This window comes from Dermochelys coriacea, chromosome 14 (genome assembly GCF_009764565.3).
Source record: "Dermochelys coriacea isolate rDerCor1 chromosome 14, rDerCor1.pri.v4, whole genome shotgun sequence".
NCBI classification, from domain to species: Eukaryota; Metazoa; Chordata; order Testudines; family Dermochelyidae; genus Dermochelys; species Dermochelys coriacea.
The window spans coordinates 17,949,135-17,967,736 of NC_050081.1; positions in this window are offsets into that span (position 1 = coordinate 17,949,135).

The following is an 18,602-nucleotide window of genomic DNA, read 5'->3' on the forward strand; positions in this document are numbered from 1 at the left end:
AGGACAAATATTGTGTGTTCTTTGGTCCTGACAAGATGTTTCCACAGTGAGGTCTAAATTCAGCTAATTGCTATTGTGGAGCAGTGCACATGGCTCAGAAAGAGATAGGGCTTTTCACAAGTGCATAGCAACCAGTCCCACATCATTTACACTTGCATGTGATCTCTTTTTTTCCCTTCACAGGCAGTTAGTTGACCCTGACTTGCTTCTGATGCTGCTATAGGAGGGAGGGAGGGAGAAACCTGTAGCTTTGCAAGGTACCACTGCTAAGTATTGCCCCTGCATTTCACAGCCACATTCAGTAGGATTCTATTAAACCGAGTCATGGGTGAATCTAAACTAGCCCTTTCTCCACCATTGATCTAGCTTCAGTGCACCTCCACCAGAAGTAGCAATGGTGTAGGCAGGAGTCAAGGATCTGTCCCCATCAGAGTGCTCCCTTTGGCTATTACTTGGCAAGCACACACTCACAAGTCTGGTCCTTCTAGTGGAGCATCCCATGTCAGTCTAGTGGTGGTATTCTCAGCCCTCTGGCTGAGGCCTTCTGGCTAATCCCCCGCATCCCCATTTTGAAGTCTCAGGTGAAACAAACAAATTATACGATTCAGGGCTTGTCTACACTTACAGCACTGCACCGGTGCAGCTGCGCCACTCTAGTGCTTAGTGAAGACTCTACCTAAGCCAACAGAAGAGCTTCTCCCAAGAGATTGGTGTAGGTACTTCCCCTCCCTGAGAGGTGGTAGCTATGTTGATGGGAGAAGCCCTCCTGTTGACATAGTGCTCTCTACACTGGTGATTAGGTCAATACAAGTATGTTGCTCAGGGATGTGGATGTAAATTGATCATAACAACTTTTACATATGTGAAGACTGTTAAGAGGTTGCCCCCTCAGGGTTTTTTTCTTCTAAACTAAACATGCATTTCATTCAACTTTTCCTCAAAAGGTCATGTTTTCTAAATCTCTTACCATTTTCGTTGCTCTCCTCTGGACATTCTCCAATTTGTCCACCTCTTTCCTAAAGTGTTGTGCCCAAAACTATACTTGCCTTTTCTGCTGAACAGAGCAGCTGCATCATGTCCTATTCCTGTCCCAGAATACAGGAGTTACAGAGTGAACAGTAGCTAACTTTACTGCAATATCAGTATATACTCATAACAGTCCCTAACTCTTGTCTCCATCCAAACAGGCTCTCAAAAATCATTGCCAGTTAATCGTAAAGGCTGATCCAGCCAAGGCTTACTCACAAGAGTAGTCAGTCCCACTGATTCATCTGGACAACTTGTTTGAGTAAGGACTACTCACCTGAGTTAGGGATAGGGTCTTTATTCATGGCAAGTAAATTTCAATCACTCTCTTTTATAGAAAATAAAATATACGGATGGGGTTTCAAAAGCACGCAATGGTGGCCTAACTCTGCTCCCACCAAAGTCAATGGGAATCCTGATTAGTGCATTCACATAATCTAAATTCAAATCCTGGCGAACTGGGCAGTTTTGACTCTGTTTCACTCCGAGTTTTGGGGTCCATTTGAGGTGGAAGATCAAAGGTTTGAATCAACGTGAAATTGCATCTGCACCAACCTCATGAAGCAAAGCCACCAAGAGATTGCACAGCGCCATGTGTGGGTTAAGTCAGCTGGCCATCATGCACAAGACTCTACTTTTAGTCATATACATTTTCAGGTCAACACTTGACAAATGCCTTCCTTGGGTGTTTCCTAAAGGCCTTTAGCCCAGCTGGTAAATGGATGCATTACCACAAAGATAAAATCAGATTACGCTACCTTTCCCGCCACCACCATCCAGTATTTCTTTCCTCTTTGCTGAACTGTTACGCACTTCTTGGACATTCAAACAGAAGCAGCGTGTGACATCAGTAGCAACAGAGGGTCCAGCTTCTCACAGTTCGCTGGAGAGGGAATACCGGCAAATAAGTTGCACAAGTTAACTAGAAAAAATTAGTTCAATACATGCAAATTTCTAATGTAGATGCACTTAAACTGATTTAATCCTTGCTTACATCAGCAATCAGATGGTATAAAGCATGGTTCTCAACCCATGGCCTGCGGCCCAATCAGCCCACAGCTGCCGCCCTTGTGAAATGCTCAGGGCCATAAAGGTAGCATATATATTGTGTGGATGCAGCCCACATAACACAAATTGCTGCATATGCAGCCCAGAATGGTAAATAGGTTGAGAACACCAGTATAAAGAATTGGTTTCTCTCTAACAGTACAAGACAGCAGCCACTAAAATCACATTAGAAGCTAAATGAGTGGGAAAAAGGCAATATAGATGCCCAGCTCTGATCGAAAGCTAACTGCTTTATCTTTGAAAACCCCAGCCTTAAAAGGTCCGATATCTCACAAGCAGTCATGGCTGGACAGTGTATTTCCTAGTTCCAGTGGTTCATGTGTCACGAGGCGGTACAAAGAGAATAGCAGAATTGAGTAGAAAGGAAAGCGGCAATAGCTGAACAGAAAAAATGCCAGCATGTGCATTTTTCAAATGTTCTTTAAATTCTCCTTATATCAGTTTGAATCTTCTAGGCTAATCAAGCTGAGAAATCCTCAAGTGGCCCTGAATAGCAGTCTGCAAATATCACTGAAGGAGCCATTAGGAAAGGTCAAGATGCATCCCTCTTTGCTCAGGCACATTCACAGCTGGCCCAGAGTAAACCAGCCTCTTTTCCACCAAACAAACCCAGCCAATTGTGACTCTCTAGCAGCAGCGGTTAGAGCATGTCTGGGTTGAAAGCAATTGCTGTAAACTGGGAGGGGAGGAGAGGGACAACACTTAATTTGTAATGGAAGAGGTGCTGGGGCTCAGGATGTTCCTTTGGCTGCTGAGTGTCGTGTATCTGATGCAGCAAGCAGGGATGCCAGGGCTATGAACTGCCAAGCCCAGAGGTGCTGGGACTAAGGGACAGGTAAAGCTGAGATGGAAGATGAGGGAATCAACATGAAGTTGCATTTGCCCCAAACTCATGATGCAAAGCCACCAAGAGATTGCACAGCTCCATGCTGAGAATGGGGGGAGCTGAATGTCAGCCAGCATTTGGATGCTACAAGACATAGAGAGCATGCTGCGCCTAACACTTCTGCATTAGAGCTGGGTGAACTATGCATGGATGGGGGGAATAAGGACCCTTCTGAATGGGACAAGGGGCAGCACAGCAATGGCCTACACAGATCCGGGAACCTATCAAAGTCTGGGCACAGGGAAAAGGCCAACCAATGAGCATCCTATCCTTTAGAAACCCATCCCCAAGGCACAGGGAGATGATTAGCTACTTCCCATGCACTGGAGAACGGGAGGGCAGAAAAAGCAGGGGGATGCGTTGTCATGGATAAATTAAAGACTTCAAGCCTCCTACTGGGTATCACTCACCAGTGGCAAATTCAAGGCCCCACAGAAGTGAATGGAAAGGCTCCCTTTACCTACAGAGGGTTTTGGATCAGCCCCTAGAATGCTGATTTCCCAAGCAGACAGTGGCTCAATGTCAGCAGCATTTTAAGCAGCTAGGTGAGAACCTGAGCTTAGATCCAGGTCCCTTCTCCCCCACCCAGGCTAGCAGAGATTGGAGGATGCGAGTGTAACCCTTCTGCCAGGTGAAGCTGGCAGCAACCAGGTCAGGGTTCAATATCTAGGGGTTCCTTTCCATCAATACAACACAGAACCAGCTCGAGCTCTCACCCAGTAACCTGGGACAATTACACACCGCCCCTGGAACCCTCTGAGGGACAATACTTCCCCACTTGCAAGCACAGAGTCTGAGTTTAGAAAATAAACTTTTAATGAAAGAAGTCACCCGACATTAATTAGGGAAAATGACACAAGCAGGATTCATAAACAGAACTCCTTATGAATTTCATAGGGCAAAGAGAGGGGCTCCAATCTGAAAGGAAAGATGTTCCAGTGGTTAGTCTAGATCATGGGACATCTCAGTTCAGTTTCCTACTCTTGGGCAAGTCACTTATTTTCTCTCTGTCTTAGTTTCTCATCTGTAAAATTCTCTCAGCTGGGTTTAATACTGGTGAAACTCCAAGAATTTCAGCAGAGTCATTCTTAGTTTATGCCCAAGTGAGATCAGAATCACCCCATTTTAAATGACCCAGGATGGCAGAAATCTTATGTAAACAGCTGACCTCATAACATTTCCCTACAATAAAAGTACTGAGTGCTTATAGACCCCTTTTCCTCAGAGAATTGCAAAACCCTGCACAAAGGAAGGCTAGGTTTCATTAGATCATTTCACATATAGGGAGAAGGAAGCACAGAACTTAAGTGACTTAGCCAAGATACCACAGCAAATCAGTGCCAGGGCTGGGACTAGAACATCTCTCCTAACTCCAGATGCAGTACCCTATCCACTGGACCACAATGCATCCAGTCAAGGGAGACTTTTGAGAGGGTAGCGAGCAGATTCGGCCAGACCTTTGCTATTTGGGGTCAAGGTCTTTATCACAACAGTTCCCTAAATTCTAGCCCTAGTTAGGGCTTAAACCCAACCCATACTCCAAACCCTAGCTTGGAATGGATCCCAGCACTTAACCTATCACTAGCTCCCATCAAACTCCTTCTTTTTTCAAGTCCCTTTAGCAATGCCACATTCCTGAGCCAGAAAGTGTTATGGGATGGACTGTTTCATCACAGACTTTAATAAGCTCGTTAATGAGCTGGCTATGTTCCTCTTCTTTTCGAGGATAAAATAGGACACACCGGCATGATTCTATTGCTGCCTCAAGCACGCTGCAAGCAGCAACAGAGTTGAGTGTCTATTTGTCCTTCAAAAAACCCCCAAAGATTGTTGCAAAATCTCCTTGTGGAGCTTAGTGGAGAGAGCGCTGGACCGGAAAGCGTCAGGATGGAGAGACACTACGCTATCCACAATAGGCTCTGTGAGTCACTAGCACCATCAGCAATGACTGACAACATGAACCAGTCTTGGGCTAGAGAGAGAGGATGTGGGTGTTTTCCACATGTCCTTATAGACCCTGTGCTCAAATTTTTGCTGTTGTCTCACTAGGCCCCAGTGAGCAGATGGGAGTTTCCAGTCACAACTCATATAGCTACCAGGAAGGTGAGAGGAACTGAGACACCACAGAGGTAAGAGCTATTCAGGAGCAAAACACAAAGAAATTATAAACGTACTTGGCCACTTTTTCAGCAATCAGGCCAGGTTGCTCTCTGCCTACAGCTAAGAGTTCGTCTGTGCTCCTGGCAAAACCCCATCATGCCAGTTATGATTTTGCCCACAATTGATACCCTAGATTTCTGTTTCCGTCTAAGGCTAAGGAGAATTGTATGGGACTCTCTTCTGAGCCCATCAGTATTTTGTTTTAACTAGCTGGAGGTGTGTCTATTCAGTGTGATGAGCCACACCCTTCTGTCCCCAGCGATGACCATGCCATCTCTGTAGCGCTCCCAGCTTCCGCTAGCACGGGGGTGAGATACCAAGACATGGAATCAAATTGGAGTCCTCAAGTCCCCAAACCCAAGCATGGCAATAGAAAGTGATATGGAGAGAGGGCACAGGCGCGCTGCACTGTGGCCAGTCAGCAAGAGGTTAACTTTGGTTCAGCTTCCCCCTCTCTGTGTTCAGGGGCTTTTAGCATGGCTGGTTAGGAGAGAGCCTTTGGGAAGCTCATGCTCTATACACAGGACTAGGCAGAGCCCCCAGATGAAGACATTAGCCTTGGGAGAAAAGGTTTGTCCTCCGCCGCTGAGTCACTCCACCAGCTTATGAACATGTAGGGCAGCAAGACAGGGGAATGGGCTAAAATGACCCCTGCTGTTCTTCACTAAGGGTCTTCAGCACACTGAAGAGAGAGAAGCAAGAAGAGAGGTTATTGAAGGAACCAGTTAATGGTTTTACAGAGGACACGGAATTGCTTGGGACAGGATGTGCTTTACTATCCTATATTACCTAGAGTATGCCACAGAAATCATACCACTTAGCTAGAACTGTGCTCCGAATGGTGCTTGTCTGGCACTCTCCAGTTCCTGCTGTTTCTTTACTCCCTGGATCCCTTCTCTCCCACGCTAACACTGCTGGCCCTTCAGCATCTCTCAGCTTCTCCTCACTTCTCATGCCCCTGTACTGGAGAAGGCTCTTTGTTCCTCCAATTATTTTAATCTCTGCTCAGCCCTTCCCCACTTCGGCAGCTTGCCCCTCTCATTCTGTCAAACTTTCAGCCTGGCCCTTAAATTGATGATTTCAGATTTCCGCTCCCTTCCCCAGTGTGTTGTAGAGCAAGCCCCTGGGGAAAAGAACATGCATATTCATAAACTAGCTTCCAGTAGTCTGCTGGAGCCTCTTTTTACAAACACTAGGCCACATCATGTCCACTTCTGTCCACACTACAGGGAAGGATCATCTGCACTATTAGCACGTGTCCATAGCCCCTCTCTAGTTTGCCAGTGGCATTGCCTAGTTAGCTGCTTTTCCTCATAGACCAATTAAATGAGGGTTTTTTTCAGCTTTTCCTAGGAGCTCATTTGTCCAAGACATGGAATGCCTCATGCCTGGGGTTTGCCCCAGAACTCTAGCTGGATGAGTCAAAGGTCCAGCAGCTCCAGGGATTCAGAATGAACAGATGGTCTCAAATGGCTTGGTTTGGATACCAGGGTCCCTCATGCTGCCCAAATAAAGGAAGAACTGGGGATGGGGCGGAGAGAAATAAATTTGCGTAATGGTTGCTATTCTGCCTGTCAACATCCAGACACTTTATTACTTGTCAGAACTGCAGGATTGTCATCATAGGCTAGTTTTATGCTCCCAAAGGCGGTAGCGTGGAGCTTAGGTGACAAATTGGTGCAAAGGATTAATGCACCATCCTTTCACACTAGGATTTTTGATTCACTTCCTGACAATGAAAATGGATTTTGTCCTCCATCCTGAGGTTTAGTCCAGGAGATGTACTGCTAATCCACTAACCTCCTACCGTGCGAGGCATGGATGGGGATTAGCTGGCTGGGGTTCAATCCAATGACACAGATATGATATTGGTAGCACAGGGAAGGAGCAGCTCAAAGCCATGGTGGAGACCATAGCTTCCCCTATAATTGCAAGTGTTTCCCTGCACTTTGTTCACCAGACTTTGGAATCTAGACTTTAATGGACACCCACCTGCTGTCATAAAATCATACAGCAGCAGTGCTGGAACAGACTTTTCTCATCTTCCTCTTACCAGAAGGTTGTGACTGTTTCTTTTAGATGTGGGCTTTGCTGCCTTTGTATCCTTGAGAGCAAGCTACTGTACTGTTCCCTACATGGGACTACAATTTAAAAATCGACCTGGAAACTGAACCTGGCAAAGAAGGCAACAGTCTACTTGGCAGGTGGTTATCTTGCTGTGTGCAATGACGCTAGTGCTCTGGATTGGCATGGATGGCCTGTTGGCCTCCTGATAGCATTTAAAAGGTGTTTTGACCTATAAAGCCCTAGCTGGCTTGGGACCAGCTTGACAGGCCACATCTCTCCCACCATGCTAGAGTGCTGCAACTACAATCAATTCAGGCACTGGAATAAAAGAGATGAAGCTGCTAGCAGCTTTCAGTCAAGGTTAACGTCATCCCTCTTTTCCAGTGAAAGCAGCAGGCAAGGGGCTGGGATTGCAGTAGGGGATGGATGAACCAGTTCACACAAAACAAATTGCTCCTTTTCCTTACCCTTCCTCTTGGCTAATCACCCAAACTCAAACCAAATCAGAACTTCTAAGGAAGTTCCAAAATAGGTCTGGGTAATTACATTACACACACATAAGGTCCTTGTACTGCCATGGAGGGACAAGAAGGAGTTTGCGTATGTTCTGGTTTTCTGGATGAATGCAGCAGTGCTGGGTAGTAGTTTAAATAATTGATGGTGACAAGAGGCGTCCATCAACATGATCAGTTCTGCTGGCAGGAGAAAGAGGACTTGATACCCTGCCCCTCAGAGAATCTTCCTCCTCTTTTTCTGACTACAGGGTTTGTGTTTGTTGCAAGAATTCATTTATGCCTATAGAGTTGGAACTGCTGCAATAAATAATTCACTTTGAAGATATGTAATGCTCTACTATATGCCAGACAGAAATAAATATATCCTTAGCCTCTCTCTCCCCTCTCCCCCTACAGGCAGTGAAGTTTTTTTTACTTTTGCAGAACCGTGGAAAAATAAAATGCAAAGAAAATGAAAATCCTCTCCAATAATGACAAGAATGTCTAATTAGGAACAAACTCAAAGGATCTGAGCCAGGAGTCCTCATTCATGCGTGAAAGGATTGGAGGCTCAGGTCCAAAGATAGTACCGAATTCTGGCAGTGTTTCATGTAATCACTAGCCAGAAGATCCATATAGAGCAGTGTGAGATATGTAGCTGTGTAACTTATGAACTGTTTTCTGTGTCCTGCACCTTTACATTTCTAGGACACTATTGAGGCAGCTGCCATTTTGTGCTTAATTTGAATGCCGTCCATTACAGAGGGGAGTCACGAACACACTATGCTATATTGAGGTCTTTGTATACACTAGAAAAATTAAACCAGCTTAAGTCCTCAGCACATTGGCAGGACATTAACACACAAACTTGCCCTGCACTAGCTACAGAGGGCTTAAGAACCAGTTAGAACAGACTACCTTTCAGCAGGTTTAATAGCTGGTTAAAATTCACTGGGCTCAATTCAAACTGGTTTAGTGCCAGTGTGGATGCTGTAGGAACTTGTATGGAACTTGGAAGGAAGAGCACAACTTGCAGGAGGGAAGAGTTTGGAGGAGGCAGCAGAAAGTCAGACTGTGTGCACATGGCTGGAATGCTAGTTGTAGTAATATGTCTGTAGGTACTTCTCTTACTAAAAAGCCACTTTAATTTTCAAAATATGGCATCCTGTCTTTATTACCCAGCAGGTGGTACATGAAACAGATACAGATAAACTGAAAACAATCCAACAACTACTCCCACTACTGTCCCACATTTTGGAAATGCTGTACATGCAGTCTAGGCACAGCAATCCCTCCACCCCCCTAACCCTGTGTGGCTGCTGCATGGCTGAGTGTGTCCCAAGACCCTCAGATAAGTGGCATCATCAAAATGCACAGAATTATTTCAACTCTTGTACATAAATAATGGACAGTTTGGCAGATTTGCTAGGGGCACTGAAATCCTGTACCAAAAACCAAGGTTAGAGTTCTATGCACATTAACGCTAATCAAAGTCTGGTGAGAGACATCTGAGGAGCAGAGAACAAAGTTCCTGTGAATGTTAAAATTACAGCTGACAGAAAGAGAGAGAGGGAGAGAGAGGGCAAATTATTTCCTAGGGGTGTATTTATTAGCTATCTGATCAGCCCAAAGAGCTGTTTCTAATTATGTAACACTAAAACTATTGAATCAGTTGGACTGGGTGTGTCCTTCAGCCGAAAAAAGATTGGCCTGACCTTTACAGTTCATACCCAGATTCCAACTCCTGCAGCGTCTAACGGGATTTGCTAGTCCCAGCTCTAGTCTACTGAGGAGGTTTCAAGTCTACCCAGACTGTTTGCATGCAACCATCATCCACCAGCCCCAGAGAGACAGTTGTACTTTTTTGACACAATGCAGCTAACAAAGCCTAGAATGAAATTTGCAAAAGCCAGAAATAAACTTCTCAGTGAAGGGCACTCCTCTTTGGCATGAACTACTTGAGGAGAAGACTATGCCAAAGCTGTCGGTCTTCAGTACACACTTCTAAACCAAAACCTTCCTGACAGAACAGAACATTTACACATGTACACTTGCCCTCCCAACAAAACAGAGCTACTTGGAACAAGCAAAGGCTATGAGTAAAACAACTAAGTCTTTTAATGGTAAAATTTTGCAGCTCTAACCTAACTTGTTCCTTACCTAGCTATAGTGGTGATGCACACTACAGAAACACCTTGGATAGATAATTGATATTAAATTCAAAGTTTCTGTTGCAGTAAAACTGATTTTGTGTTCTGATGACAAAAATATGAATCAATATTAGAGAGATTAGTGGAAGCAAACACACTTTTAGCTGCAGTGACTGTCAGAGAAAAATGTAAGCTTGTCAGTTGATAGACCCTGATTAAAATCCTATATTAAATCTGTTAGGGCTGCAGGTCTACATTTAGTATTATGCTGTGTTGGTTTCAATTACCTTTCTTAAGAAAGTAAAAGCCTAAGGACCTGATCCAAAGCCAACTGAAGTCAATAGGAGTCTTTCCACTGACTTCAGTGAGCTTTGGGTCAAGCCCTAACTGAGTCAAGCACAATTTCTTACTCACAGCTCTGTTATAGCTCTTCCTAACTTGGTACGCACTTCTTGCTGTTCCAGCCCTGGAGTCCCCACAACAACAACAACAGCAACATGCTTAGACAGCAGAGGTCCATAGTGCTGAGTGTCCATGACCACACTGCACAGCTTTATTCCAGATGTCTAAGAGCTCCACAGGATTATTGCTTATCTGGCGCAGCTAGGTTAAGAGTGGGCAACTGTATCACCACTGCCAGTTTGTGACTGGGCAGTGTCCCCTCCTGACCTCAAATCTTATCTTCAGAGCTCAATGTGGGGGGCTCTTTCTCTGAGGCAGGCAACATGACCAAAAGAGGCCAACTGGCAGCGGCCAATGATAACTTCAGTCCTCTCGAGGCTTGTTCTCAGGGATGCATCCCTTTTGATAAAATCAAATCATCTTATACCCAGTAGTTGCTGCTGGCAATGCATATGAAATGCCTCCAGATTCCTGATATCTTGTTTAAGCAACATCCACGTTTCAAATCCATAGAAGAGGATCAGAAGTACACAGATTAGATACATCTGTATTCTGTATGTAGTTTCATCTTCTTTTGGCTCCAGACCCTAGGTAGGTCCTTCACAGCTGAGGTTGCTAAACTAATTCTTCTTAGGGTGTCTGGCTGGATGTGTCTGTTTGAAGACAGTTTACTGCCTAGATAAATGAAGTCATCCACCACTTCCACAGTTTGTCCAGAAGCACAGATCTTGTCTATCAAAACTTCTGCACTGGCACTCTAGATTTTTGTTTTTGCCCAAGAAGCTCTTAAGTCCAAGGGGAGCTGCCTTGTGCTAGAAGCTCTCTAGTACATCTTTGAGATCGTTTGCATCCTGACCAAAGAGGATGAAATCATCTGCATTAATCCAGGTTGGTAAAAGAGGTTGAACTGACAGTTAATACTGACATTTGTGGAGATATGTTCAAGGAGCCAATCCATTGCATAGCAGAACAGGGCTGGGGCTAGGACATGACACAGCTCAGTTAATTAATATCTCTCTCTTCTGATCTGCAGGAGCCCCTGTTGTTCTACAAAAAGAAAAGGAGTACTTGTGGCACCTTAGAGACTAGCAAATTTATTTGAGCATAAGCTTTTGTGAGCTACAGATCACTTCATTGGATGCATGCAGTGGAAAATACAGGGGGGGGAGATTTTATATACACAGAGAACATGAAGCAGTGGGTGTTACCATACACACTGTAACGAGTGTGATCAGGTAAGGTGAGCTATTACCAGCAGGAGAGAGAAAAAACCTTTTGTAGTGATAATCAGGGTGGGCCATTTCCAGCAGTTGACAAGAACGTGTGAGGAACAGTAGGGGGGGAAATAAACATGGGGAAATAGTTTTACTTTGTGTAATGACACATCCACTCAAAGACTTTATTCAAGCCTAATTTAATGGTATCCAGTTTGCAAATTAATTCCTATTCAGCAGTCTCTCGTTGGAGTCTGTTTTTGAAGTTTTTTTGTTGAAGAATAGCCACTCTCAGGTCTGTAATTGAGTGACCAGAGAGATTGAAATGTTCTCCGACTGGTTTTTGAATGTTATAATTCTTGACGTCTGATTTGTGTCCATTTATTCTTTTACATAGAGACTGTCCAATTTGGCCAATGTACATGGCAGAGGGGCATTGCTGGCACATGATGGCATATATCACATTGGTAGACGTGCAGGTGAATAAGCCTCTGATAGAGTGGCTGATGTGATTAGGCCCTATGATGGTGTCCCTGAATAGATATGTGGACACAGTTGGCAACGGGCTTTGTTGCAAGGATGGGTTCCTGGGTTAGTGTTTTTGTTGTGTGGTTGCTGGTGAGTATTTGCTTCAGGTATGGGGGCTGTCTGTAAGCAAGGACTGGCCTGTCTCCCAAGATCTGTGAGAGTGATGGGTCGTCCTTCAGGATAGGTTGTAGATCCTTGATGATGCGCTGGAGAGGTTGTAGTTGGGGACTGAAGGTGATGGCTAGTGGCGTTCTGTTATTTTCTTTGTTGGGCCTGTCCTGTAGTAGGTAACTTCTGGGTACTCTTCTGGCTCTGACAATCTGTTTCTGCACTTCAGCAGGTGGGTACTGTAGTTGTAAGAATGCTTGATAGAGGTCTTGTAAGTGTTTGTCTCTGTCTGAGGAGTTGGAGCAAATGCGGTTGTATCGTAGAGCTTGGCTATAGACAGTGGATCGTGTGGTGTGGTTGTTTGTACAATATCCAGTAAAATGGGGCCCTGAATCTTCATAAGGGCCTCAGGGCACTACTAGAATATAGAATATTAAATACCACTGTCACATAAACTGCTTTATTCATTTCCGTAGCTATGGTGCGAAAGGACTCCATTACTGTAAGTAGCCTCTGAAACTGAAATGGGACATGAACTAGTTAGTGTAAATAGTCACAGATCCCATTTAAAGTGATACCGAATGAAATGCGTGTCCAAAGTGGAAGTACCTCAGTAGCATACAAAACACTTCCTTTTTGAGGGAGAAAGATGTGTGTTATGCAGTTAAATAGGTGCAAGGAGTGTGTGATAAAAATAGATCTGTGAATGAAAACCTACAGTACTCCAATTTCCATAGAGCTATTGTGGTTTGATCACGCACCTTGAGTCTCTTGTGGCAGCATAATAGATTCAGCAAACCTGCAGCAGCTTCACTGCGCACGTATCTAATTCAAGAGACAAAGCATCGTCTGGGTTTAATAGGAAGTCCTACAAGTGACTATAAATAAGCTAAGAAGAATGTAATGAGCTGCCTTTGAGGACTGTTATGCAACCCTTATTTTTAGGTTGCAGATTAGCTAGAAGCCAAGCAATGTATGAGCTTGCCACAGTTTAACTGGGGATTTTGTTGGTGTGCCACTAAGGTCCATTCTCCATGCACCACTGCATGGAGAGAGCCAGTGGGTTTTGAATTACACCACGAAAGGCTAACGAGGACACTGCAGCCCAGTGTAAGTCAGACAGTGGCTGGGAGAAGAGAAGTTTAGGGACATTTCTAGACAGATACGGTCACACATATTGGAACTCTATCAAATGGACACTGGTCTTAACCATTCTTTATCTTGCAACCGGGAGAGGTGAATGGTCGGCATGAACAAGTGACTGCCCCATAAGTAACAACCGCCAGGGGAACAGCAATCTAGCATGGCACAGCTGAGCAAGCAAGCAAAAGGGATCCAAGTGTTACCAACCCCAAGCATTCAAATATCATGAGTCAGGGCTCCCAAAATCAAGAGACTGGCCTTGCCTTAAAAAACCCATGAGATTTTAAGATGTGTAGGAGATGGCGCTTTAAGAAAGACTCCAATTACTGTGAGATTTGCGATAAAATTGCAAGAGTTAGCAACACTTTTCTGTGGGAGTGTCATAAAAATAAAGGGAAGGGTAACCACCTTTCTGTATACAGTGCTATAAAATCCCTCCTGACCAGAGGCAAGGTAAAGGCTTTCACCTGTAAAGGGTTAAGAAGCTAAGATAACCTCGCTGGCATCTGACCAAAATGATCAATGAGGAGACAAGATACTTTCAAAGCTGGAGGCGGGGGGAACAAAGGGTCTGTGTGTCTGTGTGATGCTTTTGCCAGGAACAGATCAGGAATGCAGTCTCAGAAACTGTTAAGTTAGTAAGTAATCTAGCTAGAAATGCATTAGATTTTCTTTTGGTAAATGACTGGTAAAATAAGATGTGCTGAATGGAATGTATATTCCTGTTTTTGTGTCTTTTTGTAACTTAAGGTTTTGCCTAGAGGGATTCTCTGTGTTTTGAATCTGATTACCCTGTAAGGTATTTACCATCCTGACTTTACAGAGGTGATTCTTTTACCTTTTCTTTCATTAAAATTCTTCTTTTAAGAACCTGATTGATTTTTCATTGTTCGTAAGATCCAAGGGTTTGGGTCTGTGTTCACCTGTACAAACTGGTGAGGATTTTTATCAAGCCTTCCCCAGGAAAGGGGATGTAGGGCTTGGGGGGATATTTTGGGGGAAGACGTCTACAAGTGGGCTCTTTCCCTGTTCTTTGTTTAACACACTTGGTGGTGGCAGCATAGGGTTCAAGGACAAGGCAAAGTTTGTACCTTGGGGAAGTTTTTAACCTAAGCTGGTAAGAATAAGCTTAGGGGGGTTTTCATTCAAGTCCCCACATCTGTACCCTAGAATTCAGAGTGGGGAAGGAACCTTGACAGGGAGATTTTCCCTGACTAATGGCCTTGGGGGTTTGGCCCTGAATGATTAATTCAATCCTCCTCTGCTTTAGAGCCTACGTGCTTTCACAACATTCTCCCTGATAGAAGTGCAGTACAGTACAGTCAAAACCTCAGAAGACTCTCCCTAAATGCATAAAGGCTGAACAAGGATCTCTGGGATATGGCTTTTTGTATTTAAAGCTATGGGTACCTTGATTCCTCAAAACAAATCACTGGAGCACCATCCATCCATCCTCTAATACATTAATTAAAGCATCCCGAAAAGCAAAACCCTTCATGAAATGGATAAGCCATAGGAAGTATAGATTCATAGATACTAAGGTCAGAAGGGACCATTATGATCATCTAGTCTGACCTCCTGTACAACGCAGGCCACAGAATCTCACCCACCCACTCCTGCGAAAAACCTCACCTATGTCTGAGCTACTGAAGTCCTCAAATCGTGGTTTAAAGACTTCAAGGAGCAGAGAATCCTTCAGCAAGTGACCCGTGCCCCGTGCTACAGAGGAAGGCAAAAAACCTCCAGGGCCTCTTCCAATCTTCCCTGGGTTCTATGAATCTATGTCAGTATCTATCAGATGCTCTCAGGCAGTATTCCACGTGACCTACTTCCACATAAACCTTCAGGATGCGACACAACAAGTTTAGCACAGTACCGCTGTGGCAAATTGAACTTCCACAACAAAAAGGGGCAGAAGTACTCCAAACACATCTGGTGACGTCAGGTCTCTGAGTCACCAATGTCCAGCATCTGGATCTAGGGCAAATGCTCTGCATTGTTGTTTCTAGTCGGGCATCACCAGGATGCTGGGCTTCTTAGATTAGCAGAGCAGCATCTTGGTGACATGTTAACTCACCTCAGGGTTATTCTGTCTTCATGCTAAATTCACCCTGGAGATGTCAGTTGCCAGAATGTGTCATTTCTGCTTCATGGGCTTGTTTATAGTTAGGAGGAAGTTTTGTGAATAGAACAAAGTGACAAGATGCTGCATCCTTGAAAAAAAAATAGTGACTATGCTCTAACCAACATGAGTTTGGGTGTGCTGAGATTTCATTAAGAGCTGGTTGCCACTATGTTAATATCTGTACAGTTCACCATGTGGGAAGCACACATCACAAAGCCATCTTGGGACAGTCTTATTCCCTATGTTAGCAAAGACTACACAGGCAGGGAATCTTGGAGGTGATCAGGCGACATGCATGTATCCCTGGGAGAAAGGGAAGGGACAGCACTTACACTATGTAGCATCCTATTGACCCATGGAAATGGACAGTAATGACAAGTAGACCCAGGAGAGAAAACCCCAAATGCAATGAGAAGCCCTGACCTGAGCAGATGCTCATTGTGTTGTATCTACCTCTGAGCAGGACAGGCCTTTACTGCATGTTGGAAATGTATCCCATATCCATGGGCCAGTGTCAAAGGGTTGGCTACTTACACCTAAGCAACACATGGATAGCTCATCATACCAATGAAGTTTTTGTTTTATTTGACTACAGACAAATAACATTCTTACACAAAGGGCAGAGTCAAACCCAGACCACATGGCCTCACTGAAGCTTCCTGAACATGGATCTTTTCAGTCACTCTCCCTAACAGATTAAATAAAAGGCTGATTTAAGATGTTACAGGGCAATGACAGATCCCATAGCATAATGGACGTTGTGGGACCACTTTGCCATTCTAATAGTGCTCTTTATCAGAAGCTAGCCTGTGGGGAGTCCTCCATTTGCTTGAATGATTTACTGCCCATGATCTGGAAAAGAATTTCTGTTTTGCCTGCTAGAGGGACTAATAGTAAGAGAACACTTGTAAATCAGAGGGGCCTATAGTTAGCTGCACTTTCTAAATTAATCAAGGGTCTACACCTTCCCCAGCTTGTTATAGGCAAAATATGTTAAGTTAATACAACACATCCCACACAACAATCAGCAAATGCTTCATAAACATTAGTCACCACACCACTCTGGAACACAGGAAAGCGTTATCCCTACTTTACAGAAAGGACATGCTGCTTGCCTGGGGACACACAGTGAGCCAGCGACATAGAACTGAACCCCAGTATTGAACAACTAGGACATTGTCTTCACTAGCAAAAAGGCATGTTTTAAATACATTATCTCACATATTTTAAAATCCTAGTGTCAACAAGGCAAGTGTAGTTTTAACATGTTAGCTAGTTGCAGTGAACCCTAATTCTCCATTCCTCCCAGGATTAACTTGACCAGCTAACACATGTTAAAACTATAACCTGCCTATACTAGGATCATGAACACATTTAAAAACACACCTTTTCCCCTAGTGGTCTAAATCACACTCCTCCTCTGAATAGGTGCCCATAGTGATTGCACTTGTCCAGTGAAGTGTGGACAATTGCTTTCTACAAACATAGGACACCATCAGCATCACCCATCTGTCCTTCCTGATCCTACCAGGTATTCATGAACACGGGGCAAAGATGCAGGCTTCTGATTGAAGATACCACAGACTAACCCATCTTTGGGCAGCTGAGCTGTGGGTTCTTTGCTCACCACAGACTCCTCAGACATTCTGATGTTTCTCAGGAGGTTAAAATTCAAAAAGCAAAGACAAACAAACAGAACCATGTATACAGTTTAGTAACATAAATGCTTCAAAATAACTCCCAGCCCTAGCATGAGAACAGGTTCCTCCGCTAATGTGATTAGCGAAAAGTGCTCGGTGTGTGCCAAAAAACGGGCTTCCCAATGGGAGAAGAGGGAGCTTTCAGCAAACAGTTCCTCTGTTCTTACTGTTCAAAATACGTTGTGTTTCATCTCTTTCTATCTGCCCTAAAGCTGGATGTATTACAAGAGCTTGTTAAATAAATCTTCTTCTTCTTATTAGTCCTACTAAAGGCAGGCCAGATCTTGCACTACTTGTATATTCAAAAAAACAAAAACAAAAAAATCTCTCATTGGACTCTGTTAGGCAGGCTTGGTCCCAGAGTGTTATTTTTTTCTTTATTAAAAAAAAGCTTTAAAGCTGTGTTTGAATTAATTGCTTCCCTTCCTTTTAAATGATTGCATCATGTGAAAACGATAAAGAATCGCAGAAAACCACTTTCATTGAACACTGAACCAGGGACTTCATTAGGCTATCGATAGGCACTGCTTTCATTAAAACTACCCTGACCTTAGTTTCTGCTTCACTGCAGAGCTTCTCCCCAGGACCTTCTCCAGCCCACCTGCCTGGCTTCCCACTATAGATTTTCAGAGCAGATGTACGTCCCCACACAGTTTCTTCAACTAGCACAGGAGGGGCTATTTGCAGACCATTTAGGAGCAGAAAGAACGTGTGCAACTTTCAGGCATGCATGTGCATGGATACACATGCATATTTGCACAAACACTCTCCATTCAAGACAACGTAGAGGTATGCCAGAAAATGCATATTATCTGTTTTTCTGTATATGGGTATATAATTTTGTGTCTCTCACAAAGTCTTAAAGGGACTGTTAAGGTCCATAGTATGAAAATCCGATGCTAGACAAATCTGTAAACCCTCCACCAACATGGACTGACTGACTGACAGAGGATCTAGGCCTAGCAGGGAAGCCACCACCCCAGAGAGGCCAGAGAACAGAAGAGGAAAGGGCAGCATAGGCAGCATATATCTCATAGCTGATTGCAGGTGGATGGTCCAGCTATACCAGAGAATCCCAGAGGAGGCAATACAAATGGGAGTGCAGCACTCATGTGCCCTACGTTGTAGAGTAAGGAATGAACCAGAGAGAGTGTGTGTTCCTTTGCAAGCCTTAGGATCTTCCATCCTGTAGCAGCTGGAAGGGCTTCTCTCCTGGACTGTAACAACAGGGAAAAGAGGCTGGGCCCTGCCTGCCCTCAGGAGCTAGCAGATGGAAGTCATGGGGGGGGGGGAGCCAGCTGTGGAACCCTCACACTTGCTGGGAGTCCAGCTCCATGAAAAAAGGATAGTCATGAAAAAAGGAATGGCACGTGGATGAGGGGTTTTTTTATTAGGGTGGTTTCTAGTGCATGAAATAAAGGCAGTGCAGTCTGCGAGAACCCAGAAAAATCTGTGTTGCTTGAGAGACACAGTAGATAAAATTTTAAAAGAAACAAAACCCCTCGCAATGGTTAATTGCAAGGGAATTAAT